Below are 26,620 nucleotides of genomic sequence, written 5' to 3'. Positions count from 1 at the left end.
AGATGTGACGTTTTCTGCTTTCCTGTTTGCATTTTGTCTTGTTCAGGTCGATCGGTGGAGGAGGTGGTCTGGAAAATGGCTGACGGAGTTGATCACATCGACATCTACGCCGATGTTGAAGAGGATTTCAACCAGGTATGCAAACCGTTACATTTGTTTAAATCCTGCACCGTTATATACATATTTTTTGGTGTGCCCTATGATTTGTATTTGCTAAAATGCTTTTTGAAAGTTAAACCGAGTTATCTGGCGTCCGATGAGACCTGCTGCAAAGCGTTGCCTGTGTTCGTCGCAGCGTTTTCTAATTGCAACAACGCAATGACTTGTCAAATATTGTTTTTAAAAAAAATAGTAACGTGGATGTTGTGTCCCTCCCTTAGTTTTATGTTTGTTGGCTATAATGTATACATTTTGATAGGTAAATATGTTTCCCTTTGCAAGCCAACGTGGTCGTTCCATTGTTAACGACAGTGTTGTACCGGAGGCGAAGTGGCGGGGAAGGCCTCCGCAACACACAAACACCGTGGCCTGCTTTGTCGTCGTGCGCTAACATTATATTGGTATTCAACTACCTAGTTATAACTGTTTGGCTAATAGTATAAAACAGTAAGGACTGTGCTAATAACGAGTTAAATTTTAAAAAATATAATTAAAGTGTATTTTCCCTCCGGTCGGCGACTGTTTAAAAGGTTGTTGCGCTCTCGGCTTGCTGGCGAGGCTGAAGTTGATGTTCATCTTTTAATTTTTCTCAAAGCAAAGATACCATGTTGCACAAACATGAATGGTTTTATTTTATTTTTATCAACTGCCTTTCTAAATCTGATATTTTTGTTTATTTACTGCATTTTTTGAATGCCAAATGGAAATGCTATTCAAATCAAACTGTATTTGTCACATGCGCTGAATACAACAATTGTAGACTTTACCGTGAAATGCTGAATACAACATTTGTAGACTTTTGAAATGCTGAATACAACATTTTAGACTTTACCGTGAAATGCTGAATACAACATTTGTAGACTTTTGAAATGCTGAATACAACATTTGTAGACTTTACCGTGAAATGCTGAATACAACATTTGTAGACTTTACCGTGAAATGCTGAATACAACATTTGTAGACTTTACCGTGAAATGCTGAATACAACATTTGTAGACTTTACCGTGAAATGCTGAATACAACATTTGTAGACTTTATGAAATGCTGAATACAACAATTGTAGACTTTACCGTGAAATGCTTCGGTACAAGCCCTTAACCCAGCAGTGCAGTTCAAGAATAGTTCAGATGGAAATGCTATTCGTTTTGAGTTGAGTTTGATTCTCATTGATCAATCACATAGGACTGATTTGTTCATTTAGGTGGGGGATATTTGACCCAGTTCTCACACACAAAAAATGTAGATATCTCTATGGTTTCGCATGTCAGCTTTCTGCAAAGATTGCCAACTGCACTCTGATGCAGTGTGTGTAGACTGAAGTGTTCTGTATGCTGAGGGTTGGTCATGCTTGCCGAGTCTTTTCAATGTGCATCTGTACACTTTAAAGGGATATTTCCAGAAATGTTCAAAGTCATAATCTCCAGAGCAGTAGTCCATTTGTACCGAACAAATCTGCATATTGCAAACACTAATTTGGATCTTTTACTTATTCAAATTCTTGTTGACTCAAAGGAAAGGCCCCCAAAGTGTTTGTTAGGAACTCATTAGCACGGGGACTTTCCAAAATATTATACTGTTGGACTGAAAATACAACCAGCTCTAGGCAACAAACTGTTACTGTTGAAATGTTGGCTAGATAATATGGCTCACGTTGTTTGCCTATTCAGATGTGCAGTAATGTCTGCATCTTTTGTATTTCATGTCCTGAATATCACACATCGTTTTAACTACAAAACAGCTGAGACTTCATTCTCCTCTCTGACCGTCACATGTGTCAAAGCATGTTGTTGGGGCTCGTTCCAGATCGTCTTTGTTGATATCATCTGTAGGACCCAACATTGCATGTTGTTGGGGCTCGTTCCAGATCGTCTTTGTTGATATCATCTGTAGGACCCAACATTGCATGTTGCTGGGGCTCGTTCCAGATCGTCTTTGTTGATATCATCTGTAGGACCCAACATTGCATGTTGCTGGGGCTTGTTAGGACCCAACATTGATCAGTCGTCTTTTTGATATCATCTTGACCCAACATTGCATCAGATCTGATATCATCTAGGACCCAACATTGCATGTTGCTTGTTTCTTTGTTGATATCATCTGTAGGACCCAACATTGTTTCTTCGCGTCAATCTACAGAGTTTTAAAGACATTCTGGAGCACAACTATTGATTGACTGACTGTGATGTACGGTTGACCTATTGTGTTCTACCCCCCCCCTACAGGAATCAGACTACCCTGCCCATGACCAGATAGACTTGTATGACGATGTTATCTCTCCTTCGGCCAATAATAACGGAGACGCACCTGAGGACCGGGACTACCTGGACAACCTACCCCCACCTGCTGGCTCCGAGGGGAACAAGAGCACCCCGCCCAACGTGGTTTACACGTACACTGGCAAGAGGATCGCCCTGTACATAGGCAATCTCACATGGGTAGGTTATGGGTTTGGATAACAGTCTGCTGAATGACAAAGATGAATATAAACGGGCCAGTTACTCAGACCCAGATGAAGCTGATCTCCGGAGATAAAAAGCTCAGTGGGTCTTTGAGGATCTCCATTGGAAGTGTTTTTTAAAGTCCAGAGATGGGCTTAGTCGGGGTCAGGGAAACGAGCCCTTAATGTGCATCAATTATGTAATGGGTCTTGATGTGCCTCTCCTTTTCCAGTGGACAACAGACGAAGATTTGACAGACGCCATTGGATCAATAGGCATTAAGGATCTGCTGGAGATCAAGTTCTTTGAGAACAGAGCCAACGGCCAGAGTAAAGGGTGAGCTTTCTCCTTTCATGATTCCTCATTACACACGGACACTCTGAACAGACAGTGGGTTTTTTTGTGGTTGACTATCCTAATACATTTGAACTACACACAGGTAGTTGTTCAATTGTTTATTTTAAAGAGAAAAACAGGAAAGAAATACCCAAATAAAAGCCTTAAGGAAAGAAAGAGATGGTGACTTGGTCCCGTTATGCCCTGGTGTGTCCCATTAGGTTTGCCCTGGTGTGTGTGGGCTCAGACACGTCCTCTAGGAAGCTACTGGACCTGCTGGCTAAACGGGAGCTCCACGGACAGAACCCCATTGTTACCCCCTGCAACAAACAGTCCCTCAGCCAGTTCGAGATGCAGTCTCGGAAAAGTAGGTGAACCTGCGTGCCTCCACACGGGGATGGGCAATTAGAGTTATAGAACAATAATTATAAATGAGTTATCTGGTTTTTCTGCACGGTTTAATGACAAGGTAGGTCCGATAACCTGGGAAGACCCAAATACGCTGAAGCAGACCCAAATACGCTGAAGCAGACCCAAGTATTTGGTGCTTGAGTCTGCCTCTGCTGTCAATGCAGAAATGTTATAAAAATAGTTTATATATTTGATTAATAACTACATTTATTTGAATAAATAAATTGATTTAGTGAAGTAATTAGTTTTTTTAGCGTTCAGAACTACCTAATTGGGTCAGCACAACGAGTTGGGGATTTGAATGTTCTCTCTGCCCTCTTCTTTCCCTTTATGCCCAGGTACATCGGGTGGGCAGATGTCCGGAGATGGGAAGGCGGGACCCCCACCATGGGCCCCGCGGTGGCTTCCCCATGGGCATGGGTAGGGGCCGAGGCCGCTTCCCGGGCCTCCTGGTCCTGGAGGAGACCGCTTCCCTGGGCCCATCGGACCCGGAGGGCCCCCACCACACTTCCCAGGTGAGTACTCTTCCCACTCCAGCAGTCGGGTCGGTCCGTTCGCACGGCTCTCGGCTAAAACCAGGGTGTCTGCTGGTTCTTAAAAAGTCTGTCTTAAAATTGATTTTGTAAGTCTTAAAGTATCTTAAATTCAGTTTTCAAAGGTCTTTAAAAAATGTGACCGAGATGACTACATTGTGCTACTGCTTAATGTTATATTGTGCTACTGCTTAATGTTATATTGTGCTACTGCTTAATGTTATATTGTGCTACTGCTTAATGTTATATTGTGCTACTGCTACATTGTTGACACGCGGCAAAAACTGAAATTAACAATGGAACGTCAAATAATACTGGAGGCCACTTTCTAATAATAATAATAATAATAATAATAATATAATAATATATGCCATTTAGCAGACGCTTTTATCCAAAGCGACTTACAGTCATGTGTGCATACATTCTACGTATGGGTGGTCCCGGGATCGAACCCACTACCCTGGCGTTACAAGCGCCATGCTCTACCAACTGAGCTACAGAAGGACCAAGACGTTGGAGAGAGCTATCCAACCACAGGTTCTTAAAGGGACTTACTGTTCACCCATAAGTCAAAGCTCTGTCTAAGCCGGGGCTGGGGTTCTACGAGGCTATATGGGATTGTTTTAAGAAGGTCATACCAAGGATAATTTTACTATGCTGAACAAAAAGAAAGGCAACATGCAAGAATTATTTCAGCTTATACAGAGTTACAGTTCATATAAGGAAATCAGTCGATTGAAATATATAAATTAGGCCGTAATCTATGGATTTCACATGATTAGGTATCCGTTGGTAACAGATACCTAAACAAAATGCGCCTCGGGATCTCGCCATGTTATCTCTGCATTCAAATTGCCATCGATTTAAAATGCAATTGTGTTTGTTGTCCGTAGCTTATGCCTGCCCATACCATAACCCACCGCCAACATGGGGCAGTCTGTTCACAACGTTGACGTCGGCACACCGCTCACCCTCACAAAGCCAAACACGTGTTCTGCGGTTGTGAGGCCGGTTGGGCGTACTGCCAAATTCTCTAAAATGACGTTGAAGGTGGCTTATGGTAGAGAAATTAACTTTCAATTTTCTGGTAACAGCTCTGGTGGACATTAATGCAGTCAGCATGCCAATTGTGCGCTTCCTCAAACAGTGGCGTTGTGTTTTAGTGGCCTTTTATTGTCACCCGGGCACAAGGTGCACCTGTGTTATGATCTTTCTGTTTAATACGTTTCTTGATGTGCCACACCTGTCCAGTGGCTGGATTATCTTGGAAAACAAGAAATGCTCACCAACAGGGATGAAAACAAATTTGAACAACATTTGAGAGAAATATTACTTTTCTATTTATTTTCGTTTATTCAACATGGGACCTACAATTTATTTGTTTTATATTTTAGTTCAGTGTATTTGCTTTTGAATTTTAAGACCCTTTGAAGTATCAAGATATTTAGCAACATTTTTGGGGGGATTAATGTTTTTTTGGCCTTACTGCTATTAGTTTAATGCAAACGCATTGAATAGGATTCACTACATGAACAATAGATAGTAGCAGACCCCCGAACTCTAAAGGAAGTTTTGTTCTGACGTGTCTGTCCTATAACATTTAACTCTTCATTTTTGGAACTAAACAGTCTAAACGCTGTCATTCTAATCCCAGTCTAAACTGGGGGGGGGGTCTACTAAACTATATGAAATTGTTTTAAGAATGTATTACCGAAGGATTAATTGAGCTATTTTATGATATTTTTTTGATCTAAAATGTTTTGAACATTTGACCGTACTGCTATTAGCCCATACAAATGCAATGATTTAAAAATAGGACAAGCCTCAGGTTATTGTGAGTGTAACAATTCGATCTCAAATGTCCAATATAGATGAAATAACACAACTTTACAGAGTATGTCAATGAGATGATGTCACAGCGGAGTGGGCCAATAACACCACTTTACAGAGTATGTCAATGAGATGATGTCACAGCGGAGTGGGCCAATAACACCACTTTACAGAGTATGTCAATGAGATGACGTCACAGCGGAGTGGGCCAATAACACCACTTTACAGAGTATGTCAATGAGATGATGTCACAGCGGAGTGGGCCAATAACACCACTTTACAGAGTATGTCAATGAGATGATGTCACAGCGGAGTGGGCCAATAACACCACTTTTACAGAGTATGTCAATGAGATGACGTCACAGCGGAGTGGGCCAATAACACCACTTTACAGAGTATGTCAATGAGATGATGTCACAGCGGAGTGGGCCAATAACACCACTTTACAGAGTATGTCAATGAGATGACGTCACAGCGGAGTGGGCCAATAACACCACTTTACAGAGTATGTCAATGAGATGATGTCACAGCGGAGTGGGCCAATAACACCACTTTACAGAGTATGTCAATGAGATGACGTCACAGCGGAGTGGGCCAATAACACCACTTTACAGAGTATGTCAATGAGATGATGTCACAGCGGAGTAGGCCAATAACACCACTTTACAGAGTATGTCATTGAGATGATGTCACAGCGGAGTGGGCCAATAACACCACTTTACAGAGTATGTCAATGAGATGATGTCACAGCGGAGTGGGCCAATAACACCACTTTACAGAGTATGACAATGAGATGATGTCACAGCGGAGTGGGCCAATAACACCACTTTACAGAGTATGTCAATGAGATGATGTCACAGCGGAGTGGGCCAATAACACCACTTTACAGAGTATGTCAATGAGATGATGTCACAGCGGAGTGGGCCAATAACACCACTTTACAGAGTATGTCAATGAGATGATGTCACAGCGGAGTGGGCCAATAACACCACTTTACAGAGTGGAGTTAAAAAAGGTTGTTAGTCTTCAATTCAACTAAATGGAACCTGCAGATACCCTGAAAAAACAGTACAGAAAGGAAGCCCGTTTTAATTGGTTAAATTTAAACCGTGCCCTGATTACAACCAATGAAATGGCTTCCTTTCTGGTGTACTGTTTCTGCTGTAAGCAGTGTGAATTGATCTTCCACTGACAGCCAGGCCACTACTGTTGGTGTTATGCTCTGCATGGACTGAACTGAAGATGGGTCCTCCTGTCTGGGTATTATCCTGTCTTCCACGTGACCATATGTAGTAAGGATTGGAAAGCACCAACCTACCATCTCTACACATTTAGTCTGTTTCATTACATTCTGACTCCTGTTCTCTGTCCCCTTGCTTTCAGAAGTTGAGTGAAGTACCTGAATTGTGTTGGGATGGGGGGGGGTGTATTATTCAACATTTGTTTTATCCAGTTTGCCCCAGTCTTCCCCCCCCTACAGATAATAATAATCTGTTTTGGCAACTTCTTCCTGTGTTGCTAGCTGCGCCTCTGCCATTGGCCGGATGGCCAGTGTGGTCACAGCCTTGTTGTGATTGTGTTTTTCCTCCCACTAGGGTCGGGGATGAGGCCACCTGAACTCATTAACCATAGACACCAAGAAGGCCACCTGATGGATATGAATTTCAATTGCTTCCCGCCGGGACGTGATGGGAATTGGCGACCCAGAGGTGAAATGCCTCGACTCCTGTTGACAACAGTTCTAGGGTTGGCAAATCTTCCCCAAATCTTCCCAAAAATCCCAGATTTTCCAGAAATCCCAGCTGGAGGGTTTATGTAATTCTCAGGGAATTCGCTACAATGGAATCTTCCAACCTGGAATTTTTGGGAGTTTTGGTAATGTTTTGGATTTTTGCAACCCTTCACAGTGCTAATGTATGAAATAAGAATGATTACCCCCCCCTCTACCCCCTGCTTACATGTTCTCTTTTATTAAGGCCTGTTTGTCTATGGAGTCCTGCACTGACTGACTGACTGACTGACCAAGCTTCTTCTCCCCCCCCCACACTTTAAATTCTGCGTTATTGATCATTCTGTCTTAACTGTCCATCTTTATATGCTGTGTTGCTTGTTCTGTTTCTATTGGCTGTCCAGCACTCTAGACAACACAATGAGTATAGAAGGGGTGTCTGACCTCTTACCATCCAGACCAGTCAGTCCTGCCTGCTCCATACCAAGATGGTCTTTCCAGCCATCCAGGCCTGTCTGTCCTGATACTCGGCCAACTGGTTCTTGGCTTTCGTTGCTAATAGCTTGCAAAATGTATAATCTCGCTCAATCTTGCATTTTAATTCACAGGACGCCTAGGGTGGGTTGTACCAACATGGTTTAAATATATCTCAGATTAGAGCTAATCTAGGTTTATAATTCATCTGGGATTAGAACTAATCTAGGTTTATAATTCATCTGGGATTAGAACTAATCTAGGTTTATAATTTATCTGGGATTAGAACTAATCTAGGTTTATAATTCATCTTGGATTAGAGCTAATCTAGGTTTATAGTTTATCTGGGATTAGAGCTAATCTAGGTTTATAATTCATCTGGGATTAGAGCTAATCTGGGTTTATAATTCATCTGGGATTAGAGCTAATCTGGGTTTATAATTTATCTGGGATTAGAGCTAATCTAGGTTTATAATTCATCTGGGATTAGAGCTAATCTAGGTTTATAATTCATCTGGGATTAGAGCTAATCTAGGTTTATAATTTATCTGGGATTAGAGCTAATCTAGGTTTATAATTTATCTGGGATTAGAGCTAATCTAGGTTTATAATTTATCTGGGATTAGAGCTAATCTAGGTTTATAATTTATCTGGGATTAGAGCTAATCTAGGTTTATAATTTATCTGGGATTAGAGCTAATCTAGGTTTATAATTTATCTGGGATTAGAGCTAATCTAGGTTTATAATTCATCTGGGATTAGAGCTAATCTAGGTTTATAATTCATCTGGGATTAGAGCTAATCTAGGTTTATAATTCATCTGGGATTAGAGCTAATCTAGGTTTATAATTCATCTGGGATTAGAGCTAATCTAGGTTTATAATTCATCTGGGATTAGAGCTAATCTAGGTTTATAATTCATCTGGGATTAGAGCTAATCTAGGTTTATAATTCATCTGGGATTAGAGCTAATCTAGGTTTATAATTTATCTGGGATTAGAGCTAATCTAGGTTTATAATTTATCTGGGATTAGAGCTAATCTAGGTTTATAATTTATCTGGGATTAGAGCTAATCTAGGTTTATAATTTATCTGGGATTAGAGCTAATCTAGGTTTATAATTCATCTGGGATTAGAGCTAATCTAGGTTTATAATTTATCTGGGATTAGAGCTAATCTAGGTTTATAATTTATCTGGGATTAGAGCTAATCTAGGTTTATAATTCATCTGGGATTAGAGCTAATCTAGGTTTATAATTCATCTGGGATTAGAGCTAATCTAGGTTTATAATTCATCTGGGATTAGAGCTAATCTGGGTTTATAATTCATCTGGGATTAGAGCTAATCTGGGTTTATAATTCATCTGGGATTAGAGCTAATCTAGGTTTATAATTCATCTGGGATTAGAGCTAATCTAGGTTTATAATTCATCTGGGATTAGAGCTAATCTGGGTTTATAATTCATCTGGGATTAGAGCTAATCTAGGTTTATAATTCATCTGGGATTAGAGCTAATCTAGGTTTATAATTCATCTGGGATTAGAGCTAATCTAGGTTTATAATTCATCTGGGATTAGAGCTAATCTAGGTTTATAATTCATCTGGGATTAGAGCTAATCTAGGTTTATAATTCATCTGGGATTAGAGCTAATCTGGGTTTATAATTCATCTGGGATTAGAGCTAATCTAGGTTTATAATTCATCTGGGATTAGAGCTAATCTAGGTTTATAATTTATCTGGGATTAGAGCTAATCTAGGTTTATAATTCATCTGGGATTAGAGCTAATCTAGGTTTATAATTTATCTGGGATTAGAGCTAATCTAGGTTTATAATTCATCTGGGATTAGAGCTAATCTAGGTTTATAATTCATCTGGGATTAGAGCTAATCTAGGTTTATAATTCATCTGGGATTAGAGCTAATCTAGGTTTATAATTCATCTGGGATTAGAGCTAATCTAGGTTTATAATTCATCTGGGATTAGAGCTAATCTAGGTTTATAATTCATCTGGGATTAGAGCTAATCTAGGTTTATAATTCATCTGGGATTAGAGCTAATCTAGGTTTATAATTCATCTGGGATTAGAGCTAATCTAGGTTTATAATTCATCTGGGATTAGAGCTAATCTAGGTTTATAATTCATCTGGGATTAGAGCTAATCTAGGTTTATAATTCATCTGGGATTAGAGCTAATCTAGGTTTATAATTCATCTGGGATTAGAGCTAATCTAGGTTTATAATTCATCTGGGATTAGAGCTAATCTAGGTTTATAATTCATCTGGGATTAGAGCTAATCTAGGTTTATAATTCATCTGGGATTAGAGCTAATCTAGGTTTATAATTCATCTGGGATTAGAGCTAATCTAGGTTTATAATTCATCTGGGATTAGAGCTAATCTGGGTTTATAATTCATCAGATGGGATTGAGCTAATCATTTATAAATCTGGGATTAGGCTAAATTTATGATTCATCTGGTTTTAAGCTAATCAGTTTATGTTCATCTGTCAGGTATCTTGTGAGTTGAAATCTGGGATTAGAGCTAATCTAGGTTTATAAAATGGGATTAGAGCTAATCTAGGTTTATAAAAATCTGGGAAAAAAACAATAGGTTTAGAACTACTATAAATCCATCTGGAAGGTTTCTAATCTAGGGGTTTATAATTCATTGGGATTAAAATCTAGGTTTATAATTCATCTGGGATTAGAGCTAATCTAGGTTTATAATTCATCTGGGATTAGCTTTTTTTTTTTTATAATTCATCTGGGATTAGAGCAATTGGTTTATAATTCATCTGGGATTAGAGCAATCCAGGTTTATAATTCATCTGGGATTAGAGCTAATCTAGGTTCTAAATTATCTGGGATTAGAGCTAATCTAGGTTTATAATTTATCTGGGATTAGAGCTAACTGGTTTATAATTTATCAATGGGATTAGAGCTAACTAGGTTTATAATTTATCTGGGATTAGAGCTAACCTAGGTTTATAATTTATCTGGGATTAGAGCTAATCTAGGTTTATAATTTATCTGGGATTAGAGCTAATCTAGGTTTATAATTTATCTGGGATTAGAGCTAATCTAGGTTTATAATTCATCTGGGATTAGAGCTAATCTAGGTTTATAATTCATCTGGGATTAGAGCTAATCTAGGTTTATAATTCATCTGGGATTAGAGCTAATCTAGGTTTATCTCATCCCGGATTAGAGCTAATCTGGGTTTATAATTCATCTGGGATTAGAGCTAATCTGGGTTTTATAATTCATCTGGGATTAGAGCTAATCTGGTTTATAATTTATCTGGGATTAGAGCTAATCTAGGTTTATAATTCATCTGGGATTAGAGCTAATCTAGGTTTATAATTCATCTGGGATTAGAGCTAATCTGGGTTTATAATTAATCAGATGTGTTGCACCGCTTCATTTCAAATCTGGATCGGCAAATCCATGATTAGCGGTTTTAAAATATGATCAGTGACGTGTTACACCAATATGTCAGGTATCTTGTGAGTTGAAACGAAGTAGCTAGCCTACTTGACAAATGAGGCCACAAAGTTGCTGTTTCGTTATAAAAAACAAAAAACAATGTTAGAACTACTATAAATCCATCGTGGAAGGTTCTCATGGGTTGGCTGAGTTTGAAATAAAATCTGTTATTTGCCAGTACCGTTAGCTACTGACTATTACATTTTTTTTTTTTTACCCCTTTTTCTGGTATCGCAATTGGTTGTCCCATCTTGTCCCGGGAGATCCTAACCCGGACGGCGTTGGGCCAGACCCTACCCCTAACCCGGTATCCAATTGGGTTAGTCTTGTCCCACGGCTGCAACTCCAGTATGGACCCGGACGGCGAAGGTCGAGACCGTGCGTCCTCTGAAATTACGACCCAACCAACCCGCACTGCTTCTTGATACAATGTCCCTTAACCACTAATGTGTCTGAGGAAACACCTACACCTGGCCCGTGTCAGCGTGCACTGGGCCCGTTCAAAGTGAACATAGTAAAGGATAGGACAAAGACATCCTGTCTGCCAAACCCTCCCTAACCCGGACGGCGTTGGCCAAACTCCCTAACCCGGAAGCTTGCTAAACCCTCCCCTAACCCGGACGGCGTTGGGTACAAACCCTCCCTAACCCGGACAGGCGTTAACCCCCCTAACCCGGACGGCGTTGGGTCAAACCCTCCCCTAACCCTGACTTGCGTTGGGTTTAAAATGAACATAGATTAGAGGAAGGATAAAATAGGAAAATTCCAATCTAGGTGTAATTTAACTAGGATTAAATTTAACTAGGATTAATTTAAAACTAGGTTAAAATTTAACCCAGTTTAAGAGTTGATGCAACCCGCCCCTTGTGTCAAACAGAGATGTGAATGCGGTCCTTCACGTTGTACAACGTCAGTATTCACGGCTTCTGTTTGAGTCCTTTGCTGTGTTGCCTTCTCAGCTTTAACTTTGATCCCACTAAGTCAAGGTGGCCTCCAAGGCAGGGACTTAAACATACAGGATCACACATTTGACCATTTTTCATATCTTCTCACCAACACGCCATGCAACCTAAAATGTCACAGTTCCTATCCAGAAGTCATCAAACCCAAGCGAAGACATTTTCTGCAGTACTTGAGTTCCCTGTTCGTGGTCTCTGGATTCCAAGAACTGCTCGGTGCCGTCTACTGACACTGGGAACGTCTCTGCGCCGTCTACTGACACTGGGAACGTCTGGGAACGTCTCTGCGCCGTCTACTGACGCTGGGAACGTCTGGGAACGTCTCGGCGCCGTCTACTGACGCTGGGAACGTCTCGGCGCCGTCTACTGACGCTGGGAACGTCTGGGAACGTCTCGGCGCCGTCTACTGACGCTGGGAACGTCTGGGAACGTCTCGGCGCCGTCTACGCTGGGAACGTCTGGGAACGTCTCGGCGCCGTCTACTGCGCTGGGAACGTCTCTACTGACACTGGGTCACCACAATGCTTTAATTTGCTTTCAAACAGTTGGTAGTGAATCCAAACTCAAGAAGGTTCTGTTTTGTGTTTCTGTGTTCCAGGTGGTATGCAGGGCCCACCTCGACCCCCTCCTGGCCCACTAGGTCCCCCTGGACCCCTAGGCCCCCCTCCCCCAGGACAGGGCCTCCCCCCTCCCATGCAAGGTCCCCCCAACCGTGGCGACCGCCCCCACCCCCGGTCATGTTCCCCGGCCAATTCGGCCAGCCCCCATGGGTCCTCTCCCCCTGGCCCCCCCCACACGGCTTCGGCCCTCCTCCTGGCCCCCCACCCCCCAACAGGGCCCTCCACCCCGGGTCATTTCCCTCCTCGCCCCCGGGCCGCTTGGACCACCTCTGGCCCTCGCTCCCCCACCACACATGACCGGGCCCCGACCTGGAGGCCCCCCACCGGCTCCCCATGTCAACCCAGCGTTCTTCCCTCCTCCTGGGGGTCCTAACAACATGGGGGGCCCTCCTGGAGGAGACGGCAGGGGCCCCAACGGGCCCAACGACCCCTATGGACGTCCACCTCCGTATGACCGGGGAGACTTCGGCCCCGCCGGCAGGTAATATAACCCAACAGGATCACGACGTCACGTACTGCCAGTTCTACAGGAAGTCAGTTTCCCTCTTCTTCTTCAGTTCTGTTCTAACCTCCTTTACTCTACTCTAGATGATGGTTCGTGTTGGAAGAAAACTGATCTATTCAATGACAAATGCTGCCAGTTTTAGTCTGAATGTAATTTCAGTATGTAGAACAGCTGTGGTAGAAGCAACACCAGGACATCATCCAACACCTTGTTTTATAGCACTGTCAGGTTCCCTTAGCAACAGTCCGTCATCGTTTTGTGTTTGTGTTGGGTGCGTCTTTTAAAGGGGGGGGGGTCTTTTTTTACTTTAGTATTTTGACTACGAAGCGTGGTTTCTTTCGTGACCCTCCTGAATCTCCCTTCCTCCATCCACCCTTCCTTTCCTCCCTCCCTCCTCTGGCTGCCTACAGTAACCAGCGTCCCCCGCTAATCTGTGAGTTTGACCTCAGGGCCCCCCTGCCCCGCGGCTGCCCAGACCCCTGGATTAACGAGGGTTTGGTCGATCTGAAAAATGGCGGCCAGCACTTGCACAATGCGAGTGACCCAGGGTTAGTAGAAATGCAGCCAGACCCGCTGAACGAACATTAGGAACTAGCTTCCCCTGTAATGACCTGGTGCCTGGCTTTGTTGAATTTTGAGAGTGGATGCTTGTTGTGGTTGATGGTTTGGCCGAGCTATGATTTTGATAAGCTGATAAGTAAACTGTGTGGTGTGTTGTGTGTTTCCTTAGATTAGCTAGTTATCACTGGTGTTAATTCCCACAGGCTTGGATAACGTGGTTTGCGTCTGCTGTGTCGTTTTAGCTGTCCATTAACTGTGTGTTCCTTGACTCATCTGATTGTCTCTCACCCCTCTGTTTTCTCAATCTCTCTTGCTCTTGATCAATTTCTCCATTTCGTACGACCTCGCAAAATTCATTGGCGGAGAACAGTCACGGGCCCTCCCCTCTGACCTTCTCCTCCAATGACTTTTGAGAAGGCGAGGAGTTAGGAAAGACTAGTTGAAAAAAATAGCTTTTCCTTCCTCTAAAACGTCCTCTTTCCTGTATCTAGTGGCTCTGAGTTTGTCGTTGAGTTTGACGACTTAAAATAATATATTGACGCTGTCTCCTTCCTGCTTGTCTCTGTCCCAGGGAGATGGAGTCGGCGCGGACACCGCTGAGCGAGGCAGAGTTTGAGGAGATCATGAACCGGAACCGAGCCATCTCCAGTAGTGCCATCTCTAGGGCGGTGTCAGATGCTAGCGCTGGTATGGATCATGCCCTAAACACACACACACACACCTCACAAAATACTGAATAAACACACACACACACACCTCACAAATAATACAACACACTCTACCGTGGGGCTGAATACACACACACACCTCACAAATACTACAACACTCTCTACCGAGGGGCTTAATACAACACACTCTACCGTGGGGCTGAATACACACACACACCCACACACCTCACAAATACTACAACACATCTACCGAGGGGCTGAATACACACACACACCCACACACCTCACAAATACTACAACACACTCTACCGAGGGGCTGAATACACACACACACCTCACAAATACTACAACGCATTCTACCTTGGGGCTGAATACACACACACACAGACACACACATTCTATCTATGTGCTGTAGATTGTATTGCGTACGTTCACAAGTGACCCTTATCTAAGTGTCTGAGCTGTACCATGTGATGTTAATGTCTCCCCCTCTCCATTAGCTGACTACGGCAGTGCCATAGAGACTCTGGTGACAGCCATCTCTCTGATCAAGCAGTCCAAGGTCTCAGCTGACGACCGCTGCAAAGTCCTCATCAGCTCTCTACAGGACTGTCTCCACGGCATCGAGAACAAGTCCTACGGCTCTGCCTCCAGGTAAATACAACCTCTTCCTCATTCTGCTGTGGTTCCTGTCGGGGAGGGGGGGCAGGACATTTCAATGCAGGGGGGGCAGTTCCATTGAAATTCGGGTAGGGGGGGCAGTTCCATTGAAATTCGGGTAGGGGGGGCAGTTCCATTTCAATTCAGGGGGAGCACACAGTAATTCAAATTCTTCTTGAGTTTTAATATGCTTTACTTTCTGAATTGACTGGAATTATAAGGGAATGAACTGATTTGACTCCAACCCTGGTTGTTATAACAGACAACTGAGAGAAGTGAATGAATGGAAGGTGTCTGATAATTCAGGATGATGTTTGGTTCCTGCTCGTCATTGTGCTGATATTCCTGTACTATTCTGTTCTTATTGACTGGGAATAATGGTTGTGATGCTTTTTTTAACCAACTTTAGTTAAATGCACTTATTATAAAACAGTCTGGGTAATATTGTCTCAAATGTAATTGATTGACAGATCAAAGTGTTAGTGACAGTTGTATTGGTGACGTCATTGTTTATGAAATGATTGATGGTTTTGGCCGATGAACAGACCTGCTTTGGCGGTTGGTTAAGAGTTTGATGTATGAATGTAAGTTCTGCCCCTAAAAGACGCGAGAGGTCGAGGGAGCGTGACCACAGCCGATCCCGGGAGAAGAGCCGGCGCCACAAGTCCCGTAGCCGCGACCGCCACGAGGACTACTACCGCGAACGCAGCCGGGAGAGAGAACGACACCGCGGGGACAGAGAACGAGAACGTGAACGAGACCGTGAGAGGGAGTACCGACATCGTTAGAGGAGGTGTGTATTCCTCGTTCAAACCCCCTTACCCGTAACCATGTCACCACTCTTCTCCCTCAGCTTAATGCAGGCCAGGGCCCAGGTCGCTACGGCCCAGAACAAGAGGCCCCAAGCGGGACGCGCCCTGCGGAGCCCGACGGTAGGTGGAGGTGGTAGGTAAATGCCTTGTTTCCATCGGTCATTATTGTAGTCTTGACCAGAACTCACTCATTGCTGCCGTGTGTGTAAAGATATATTATTTGTCTGAAACTTGTTGTAGGTTTTGACTGTGTTTTTACTTTCATCCTTTGAACGTTGACTGTGTCGTCAGGCTTCTACTGCATGAGTGTGTGTTGTAGGGGAGGTTTTATGTGGAAGCCCTGGTAAGCTTGAAAATGTTTTAAATCTCTTTAAGTTGGAAAAAATACTTTATGACAAATGATCAACACCTGTGAAAGGTTGTAAAAATACACCAATTGTTTATTGAAGGGTTTCTTTGACACCTGATGCCACAATGTGCCAAGGAATGATTAGTCTACATTTTGCAGGGGTCAAAGGTTGAACTCTGTGATGGTACAACTTCAGGGGGTTGTCTGTATGAGGTGTTTTGTAGGATGATGTCACCAAATGATGACCAAAACTGTGGGTGGTTCTGACTCTTGCTAACCTGAGGTAATAGTTACATGCAAATTGAAATGTCTAAAACTATTTTAAAACCACTCTCAGGTCTCTAATATAAGCCAAAGTATGGTTTTGGGGGTTAAATAACGGAAATGATTTTGGGATATCGTCTGATCTTGACACATCTGTGTCATATTTGTATTTTTATCACGCTGAAATTGACGGTCTTGAAGAAAAATACTTTTTGTTCATGTTTTTGTATAATTAATGACATTAATATCAAGCTGGTAAAATGTTTTGTCTATATTAATTTTTAGGCAAATAGTTATCCGGTCATACTGCCTTAACGGTCCACAGGAATGTGGTAACTAGGTAACTAGGCCGCTATGTCTCCTGTAGCGTAGTTGGCCTTCACTCTAAAGCCCTGGTTTTTGTACAGCAGACCATTCTGAGTGTTGCTACTGCTTTTGGTTTTTAACATTAGATTAACACACTGTTTACCTTCTACATATCATTTCTGTATGTGACATTTTTGTTTTTGTGCGTTTTTTCCATAACATTGAAGGATTGATTTCCCCCCCAAAAAATGATGGCTCAGGTTTTTTAAATCCCTTTTGTGTACCTTGATGGTAACATGGGGTTATATATTATATATGCATACTTCATGGCAGTGTAGGGCCCTATAAAATCCACGTTGTGGAGAATGTGGACAGAACCACAGAATCCAGACATTTAAAACGGAATGACTCAATATTCAATAGTGTTAGTAGGAAGTCAACTAAATGTGTCGGGGCTGGTGGGGCGTCGAGACTAGTGGGGCGTCGCCTAAGTGTGTCGGGGCGGGTGGGGCGTCGCCTAAGTGTCCAAGATCATCATAAAATATGAATGAAATGCAGCAGTGAATCTTATTTTTCTTTAACTTTCTAAAGAGGAAACGTCAGTGTCTGTGTGTCCGCGACTGTCCACCACTTTGTTAAGCCGTTAGCGTTGATGCTAATAATAATGACAACAGTCTTCTGGTAGATGGAAAGGTTTTCCCCAAAAACATTCTCAGTTAAACACAGGCTTCTCTGTAGTTAATATTTACTTGGCAGAATGGTATCGTGATTATTTGCATAAATCCACTGGCCATTTGTTTAGGAAACTCTGCAATCACATGAGGTGCTGCAGAAACATCACTCACCAAACAGTGACGCTTGCTGGTGCACAGTTGAAATAAAGGGTAACTACACCCAAAACACTGGTGCACAGTTGAAATAAAGGGTAACTACACCCAAAACACTGGTGCACACTACACCCAAAACACTGGTGCACAGTTGAATTAAAGGGTAACTACACCCCAAAACACTGGTGCACAGTTGAAATAAAGGGTAACTACACCCAAAACACTGGTGCACAGTTGAAATAAAGGGTAACTACACCCAAAAATGTAATTTCTGGTCTCCTGTTTAAACACGGTTGTGCACTTAGAACATGCAATGTTTTTATTATATATATATATATATATGAAATTGAGCAGGGGGAACATTTAATTGATTTTATAGGGCCCTAGCAATGTCTGTTTGCGTGTCAATTTGATTACTTTTCTTCCCTTAATACTGGACTTCACAATGTGCTGATCCTGTAAACGAATAAGAAAACCATAAAATATTTTTTGCCAGAGGTACAGTACTTGAAAAGATGCTGATAATATCAATCAATACAGGTACAGTAGTTATCTGATATTTCAATGAGGACTAAAAGAATCATCACTATTGTCCACAATTCAATGGCAGCCATTTTGTTCATGTGGATATTTTAAGTTTCTAATGGTACACCTAATTTGAAGTGGATCTCAAAAATTTACTGTCGGTTGTCTTGTTTTTAGGCTGTAGTTTGAAATAGACAGCCAGACAATTTTGACATGGTACCTTGGTACCAAATATTTTTGTAGGAATTGGGTGTTTTCACTGAAATGGTGTAGTCAAGAAAATAATTGTGGTGTTTGTCCTATTTTTAAATGGGTTGATGGTCACTCAAATTGAATGTTGACGTTTGTAAATCCCAGTAGTGATTGGAATGTACACCCCAACATCTGATTGTGTTACCGGTAACTGATATATATTATTTTGTATTGGATTGGTTAGTTTGCTGAGTAGTGACTCCATGCTTGCATTAAATGGGAAAACTCCTTTGAATGTACATGTTTGATTTAAGTAACTTCTCTGCACCCCCCCCACACCCCATTTTTAAATGGCAATAACATGTTTGTTAAATTATTCAAATAAACATAAAACTTTTAAATAATACAACTGACAAAATCAATCTAAAAAAAAAAATGTAGGAAACAGAGTGAAGAGAGGTTACTTTACTAACCTGTACTCCTCATGGTAGAGGCAATGCTTTGATCTATGCTTACTACCTGTCAATCTATGTTCACAGATCTCAACATTTGTTTCATTTAGCGTTGGGATCATATGTGCCCACTTACAGGGAAGAAATGACTAGCTATTTTTCCAATTTGTCTATAGGTGTCAGTGATGTTTTGCAGGCATGGAGAAAGCAGCCCTGATCTCCTGATAACATATTTCTACGTCTGTTTTAACTGTCTCTCTCTCTCTGTCTCTCTCTCTCTCTCTCTCTCTCTCTCTCTGTCTCTCTCTGTCTCTCTGTCTCTCTCTCTGTCTCTCTCTGTCTCTCTCTGTCTCTCTCTCTCTCTGTCTCTCTCTGTCTCTCTCTGTCTCTCTCTGTCTCTCTCTGTCTCTCTCTGTCTCTCTCTGTCTCTCTCTGTCTCTCTCTGTCTCTCTCTGTCTCTCTCTGTCTCTCTCTCTGTCTCTCTCTCTCTCTCTCTCTCTCTGTCTCTCTCTCTCTCTCTCTCTCTCTCTCTCTCTCTCTCTCTCTCTCTCTCTCTGTCTCTCTGTCTCTCTCTCTCTCTCTCTCTCTCTCTGTCTCTCTCTCTCTCTCTCTCTCTCTGTCTCTCTCTGTCTCTCTCTCTCTGTCTCTCTGTCTCTCTCTCTCTCTCTCTGTCTCTCTCTCTCTGTCTCTCTCTGTGTCTCTCTCTGTCTCTGTCTCTCTCTGTCTCTCAGTCTCTCTCTCTGTCTCTGTCTCTCTCTCTGTCTCTCTGTCTGTCTCTCTCTGTCTCTCTCTCTGTCTCTCTCTCTGTCTCTCTCTCTGTCTCTCTCTCTGTCTCTCTCTCTGTCTCTCTCTCTGTCTCTCTCTGTCTCTCTCTGTCTCTCTCTCTCTCTCTCTCTCTGTCTCTCTCTCTCTCTGTCTCTCTGTCTCTCTCTGTCTCTCTCTCTGTCTCTCTGTCTCTCTGTCTCTCTCTGTGTCTCTCTCTGTCTCTCTGTCTCTCTGTCTCTCTGTCTCTCTGTGTCTCTCTCTGTCTCTCTGTCTCTCTCTGTCTGTCTCTCTGTCTCTCTCTGTCTCTCTCTGTCTCTCTCTCTCTCTCTGTCTCTCTCTGTCTCTCTCTCTGTCTCTCTCTCTGTCTCTCTCTCTGTCTCTCTCTCTGTCTCTCTCTCTGTCTCTCTCTCTGTCTCTCTCTCTGTCTCTCTCTGTCTCTCTCTGTCTCTCTCTCTCTCTCTCTCTCTCTCTCTCTCTCTCTCTCTCTCTCTCGTGTTCATCCTTCACACTACACATCATGGTGGTTCCTAAAACACTCATTGGTGTCCACACCATCTCAAGAAGGTTCATTTTGACGACTGTTCCAACCACCTTAAACTCGTTCAAAGTCTCCTGCAAAAATAGACCCTGCAGGAAGTTAGTACCAAAAACAGCAACTGGTCACATTCTTTAATCCATTAGTTATAATTGTTAGTGTTTTGAGAACATGTCTTGATGATGCTGTGGGCCCTTTGAGATGCTCAATGGATCTGAAATGATTGTGCGGGTGGTGATGGGACATCTGTTCAATGAAATGTTGGTTGGTATTAACTTTTTCTAAATGTGATATTGTCAACTATGCACCATGTAAATTCACTAATTGAGCAAAACCTGGCTTCAATTTGATTAAAAAATGATATTGATAAACAAACTAATAATTACTACTAGGCTATTAACTTGTTTTTGTAATAAATGTAAATCGTCATTGACAACCAAAACATACAGAATATTCCTTTTACCTGGTGTATGAGTTTGGAAACTGTCTGGGGGGGGTGGGTGATCTATGAACTGAAATATTAATGAATGGTTATGTGGTTTGCAATTCCAATGAATTGTCAGTGTAATGTTGATCCTGTGCATGCCAGGCTCTGGCTGTCAGAGTAGTTTCAGACTACTGATACATGTGTGTTTTTCTACCATTTATCCTGATGTAATAATACCATTCCTCTATGGAGATCTGACCATGTTAGTCCTCTGCTTCTCCCAGTGCTCTGGGCCCAGTTTTACCCCCCCCCCCCCCCCCCCAAATGTAATCTAATTGGATTTCACCTATCGTATAGGTTTAAACGCATAGCTGTAGAATGACTAGAACGAGGGTCTGCAATTCAAGCCAATGACTCGTCTGTTCTATTTATTATTTCTATGTGTTTTTAAATCCTATCCAATAGGTAAAATCTGCGTTAACGTTTGGGGAGAACTATACCCTCGTCACCTCTCAGATTAGGGGACCGATCCCCCAAATTGGCCGTTAACACCTCTTTTGGTTTTATGGACTTGTTGAAAATCTGAGAGGATTTGATAGGTGGAATTCTCACATGTACTTCCACCTATCAGAGGACAAGGTAGACTTAATACCCTATTGTGTCCATCTGTGAAATCCTCTGAAGATATTGAGAAGTGCGTACGGTCTAGGGGTTGGGATTGAGCGTTCTGTAGGTACCATCTTCTGTCCATGCACTTTCAGATTAGATTATCAGATGTTCTGTGAGCATCCTTAAACAGCTTTATCCAATCCACACAAATTGATTGTAAACCTTCTCTGAAGTGACTTGAGTACTTCAGTGCATGACACATTGGAATACATTCTAAATTCAGATCTCAACAGTATAGCAGGGTCAGTCATTGTGGGCACTGCATTGTTCTTACTCACTGTAATGTGGACTCACTCTCTTGACAAGTTGACTACCATTAGAAAGATCAGTGCCTGCATGTATTTGTTTTGTGTCCTCTGTGTGTGTGCTGTAAAAATTAGAGGGGATAGGACACAAACAACAAACTGTATATTGTTGGGCTTCCCCAAACCAAACTCCACCCTTCGTTTTCACACATTTCAGCCTACGGAAGAGGACAGGGATGAGGACGCCTCTTCACAACCAGCAGGCCCTACATCAGGATCGCCTTGTCAACTAGTCCCCCCCCCTCTCTCTCTGTCTGTGTCTCCATGGTTACCAGGGGACTGACTACCTGGGAATCGCTCACAGCTGTGTAAGGCTATAAGTAGTGTTCTTTAAAATCATTCTCATGGTATAAAAAAACTACTCAACAGCTATTTTTATTTTACTGAAATTTTATTTGATGTGAACGAAAAAATGATTACCTACCTGTGTTGACAGGCTTCTTTCAAGCTTTGCGAAAATAACAAATGACTACATTTGCCTGCTCTATTCCAAAACGGACAACTTTTGACTGCTATAATGTGTACATTTTGTCAGGTTAAGAGCTGATTTTTACAGGGAGGTTTTTTTGTTTTTTTCGTCTTCATTTCCTCTCGTGCCCCTCCCTACTTTTCTCGTTAGGATAATGTTTGTAAATGTCTCTGCTCTGAATATTAAAATAGATTCTGTGTTGTAATAAACTTGTTTACTGGGGTTTTGACACTTAATAATAATTTACATGTGTACATTTTTTTGCCTTGCATACATTTTTCATGTTGAAGTTTACGAAATAGTTATTTTAAATTTACTCTCACTTAAGTTGCAAAGTTGTGCTGTTATTGACCAAATGAAGCACAGTTGACCCAAAAATTGTATTTGTCCCGATGCCCAGAATTAGTGAAATCTGACTGAATTTAGCGTTAACTACTTACGCATTGAATGATCATGTGACAGATATTTTAATATTTGACTTATCAGTTTGTTCTAAAAGTTCTACTTAAAATGTAGCTACTTGTTGACAAGCGTTTGTTTTTAGTCTCCGTATACTACTGTTTGCCATTTGAATTGCAAAGGTGAAAATCCATGTCTTTTGCTGAGTGATTTTAGAGGTATTCAGGACTTGCTTATACTTGGGCAAAACTTTTTATTTATTTATCTTTTTCTTGATTTTTTTTTCTTTTTCATGTTACCAGGAAGTACATTCCAAGGGTTCATTACTCTAATATTATTGACACAAGTAGAACAAAATGATTGACTTATATGGAATTATTTTAGTGATAGATCAACCTTCACAGATCTGGACAATACTACTACTGTGAACCGAATTGGTCTCTTATCTGCAAACTTGTGCTCTGATTGGCTGGCTGATGTACTGCACTGATTTCTTATTGAGTTGCTTATCCCACTGGTTTAGGCCAGTGAGGGTTGTAGCCTGGTCCCAGATCTGTATATACTACTTCTTATTGAGTTGCTTATCCCACTGGTTTAGGCCAGTGAGGGTTGTAGCCTGGTCCCAGATCTGTATATACTACTTCTTATTGAGTTGCTTATCCCACTGGTTTAGGCCAGTGAGGGTTGTAGCCTGGTCCCAGATCTGTATATACTACTTCTTATCGAGTTGCTTATCCCACTGGTTTAGGCCAGTGAGGGTTGTAGCCTGGTCCCAGATCTGTATATACTACTTCTTATTGAGTTGCTTATCCCACTGGTTTAGGCCAGTGAGGGTTGTAGCCTGGTCCCAGATCTGTGTATACTACTTCTTATTGAGTTGCTTATCCCACTGGTTTAGGCCAGTGAGGGTTGTAGCCTGGTCCCAGATCTGTATATACTACTTCTTATCGAGTTGCTTATCCCACTGGTTTAGGCCAGTGAGGGTTGTAGCCTGGTCCCAGATCTGTATATACTACTTCTTATTGAGTTGCTTATCCCACTGGTTTAGGCCAGTGAGGGTTGTAGCCTGGTCCCAGATCTGTATATACTACTTCTTATTGAGTTGCTTATCCCACTGGTTTAGGCCAGTGAGGGTTGTAGCCTGGTCCCAGATCTGTATATACTTTGGCAGAGTCTTGACTCGTTGTCTTGTCTACATTGAATAGCAATAACAATGCCAGACTAGTTGGCTAAAACGCATACAGACTTGAGCGTTATACTACAAAGCAGGACCAATGCATTAGTCAGCTAATATGCTTAAATATTCTGAAATAATTTAGACATTTTTTTGGGGGAAAGAAGCTCGACTCCATAAGCAAAAACACATATCTAAGTGTGGCTTTCTTAATGAGCTAGAAAATCAAATGTTTATCAAAGTTAGCTGGCTAATGCATTGATCCTGTTTTGTAGGATCCCCTTCTGGGACCAGGCCATGGGGCTGGGTGTAGTAAATGAATGGGGATTACAGTAGTGAGGGTCTGGGACCAGGCCATGGGACTGGGTGTAGTAAATGGTTGATTACAGTAGTGAGGGTCTGGGACCAGGCCATGGGGCTGGGTGTAGTAAATGAATGGGGATTACAGTAGTGAGGGTCTGGGACCAGGCCATGGGGCTGGGTGTAGTAAATGGTTGATTACAGTAGTAATGAGGGTCTGGGACCAGGCCATGGGACTGGGTGTAGTAAATGAATGGGGATTACAGTAGTGAGGGTCTGGGACCAGGCCATGGGACTGGGTGTAGTAAATGAATGGGGATTACAGTAGTGAGGGTCTGGGACCAGGCCATGGGGCTGGGTGTAGTAAATGGTTGATTACAGTAGTGAGGGTCTGGGTGTAGTAAATGGTTGATTACAGTAGTGAGGGTCTGGGACCAGGCCATGGGGCTGGGTATAGTAAATGGTTGATTACAGTAGTAATGAGGGTCTGGGACCAGGCCATGGGGCTGGGTGTAGTAAATGAATGGGGATTACAGTAGTGAGGGTCTGGGACCAGGCCATGGGGCTGGGTGTAGTAAATGGTTGATTACAGTAGTGAGGGTCTGGGTGTAGTAAATGGTTGATTACAGTAGTGAGGGTCTGGGACCAGGCCATGGGGCTGGGTATAGTAAATGGTTGATTACAGTAGTAATGAGGGTCTGGGACCAGGCCATGGGACTGGGTGTAGTAAATGAATGGGGATTACAGTAGTGAGGGTCTGGGACCAGGCCATGGGACTGGGTGTAGTAAATGAATGGGGATTACAGTAGTGAGGGTCTGGGACCAGGCCATGGGGCTGGGTGTAGTAAATGGTTGATTACAGTAGTAATGAGGGTCTGGGACCAGGCCATGGGGCTGGGTGTAGTAAATGGTTGATTACAGTAGTAGTGAGGGTCTGGGACCGAGCCATGGGACTGGGTGTAGTAAATGAATGGGGATTACAGTAGTGAGGGTCTGGGACCAGGCCATGGGGCTGGGTGTAGTAAATGGTTGATTACAGTAGTAATGAGGGTCTGGGACCAGGCCATGGGGCTGGGTGTAGTAAATGAATGGGGATTACAGTACATTTACATTACAGTAGTGAGGGTCTGGGACCAGGCCATGGGACTGGGTGTAGTAAATGAATGGGGATTACAGTAGTGAGGGTCTGGGACCGAGCCAAGGGACTGTGTGTAGTAAATGAATGGGGATTACAGTAGTGAGGGTCTGGGACAAGGCTGAGGGGCTGGGTGTAGTACATGGTTGATTACAGTAGTGAGGGTCTGGGACAAGGCTGAGGGGCTGGGTGTAGTAAATGGATGGGGATTACAGTAGTGAGGGTCTGGGTGTTGTAAATGGATGGTGATTACAGTAGTGAGTATCTGGGTGTTGTAAATGGACGGTGATTACAGTAGTGAGTATCTGGGTGTTGTAAATGGACGGTGATTACAGTAGTAATAGTATTCAAGTGAGGTGTCCATTTTGTAAAGCATGAATTGCACAATCCTTCCCTGGCTTCTCAGGGTCTGTGCACTGACTGCTCTGCCAGATTAAAATAACTGCTATTGATGTCTGTTTTAAGGCGGTAAAACCTACCTCTCTACTCCCATGTCTTTTCTAAATGGCCCTGATGGACATTAGTGGTGCTCTCCTGCTTGCATTGTGTTGTCACCATAAAGATATTTAGGTGGTTATTGTGGCTAGAATCATTCACTGAAACAACTTGCTTCAGTCAACTAAACTTTTTTTTTCTGAATTTTATTGGTAAGACTTTACATCCAACTATTGGCACATAAATATCTCCCAAGTTTTTATCAATATTGCCCACTAGCTACAAAAGAGCATTTTGAGAACTTTACAATGTGTTTGACATGGAATGTTATTGAATGGAACCTTTTACATTTACATTTAAGTCATTTAGCAGACGCTCTTATCCAGAGCGACTTACTTTTGGTAAAGTTCTCCTTCAGGTAAAGTTTGCATGACAGACACTTCTTTTTTTTTATACGTGGAACTTTTGTATTGCATTTTATTGTATAAATGCACTGAGATATTGAATATGGTGTAGAGCATTATGAATGCTCTATGTAGCTAGTATACCATGTTTATTGTGCTAATGGACAGGCTATCAATGCTTTGTTACCTATACACAGATCATTACGAATAGCTTTCCAGCCCCAACGTCTTTTCAAACCGGTTGAATATTTGAGTGGAACTGGTTTGATACGTCAATAATGTACATATATACGCTGTCGACAAGTGTTACTCATACTCAATTAGTGTTGTCATTTTGTACATATAATAATGCATCCATCTTAGATATTACCTTCAAATACTTTTTACAATCAGATCCAGAGTTTTACCTGATCAATTTCTCTCTCGGACGTGTTCAGGAAATTTTACTTTTTTTTAAAAGGTGCACTGTCTTGTTTTGAGTGGTTTCAATAAACTAGTTTTATCC

General features: G+C 42.2%; 1 pseudogene; it reads left to right on the top strand.

The window, feature by feature from the left end:
• The first annotated feature begins 22 nt into the window (after nucleotides 1–22).
• On the top strand, nucleotides 23–26,567 carry LOC124019760 (annotated as a pseudogene).
• The last annotated feature ends 53 nt before the right edge of the window (nucleotides 26,568–26,620 follow it).

This window comes from Oncorhynchus gorbuscha, unplaced genomic scaffold (assembly GCF_021184085.1).
Source record: "Oncorhynchus gorbuscha isolate QuinsamMale2020 ecotype Even-year unplaced genomic scaffold, OgorEven_v1.0 Un_scaffold_675, whole genome shotgun sequence".
In the NCBI taxonomy this organism is placed as follows: Eukaryota; Metazoa; Chordata; class Actinopteri; order Salmoniformes; family Salmonidae; genus Oncorhynchus; species Oncorhynchus gorbuscha.
The sequence above is the reverse complement of the archived record's forward strand: the minus strand, read 5'-3'. Positions and strand labels throughout refer to the sequence as shown.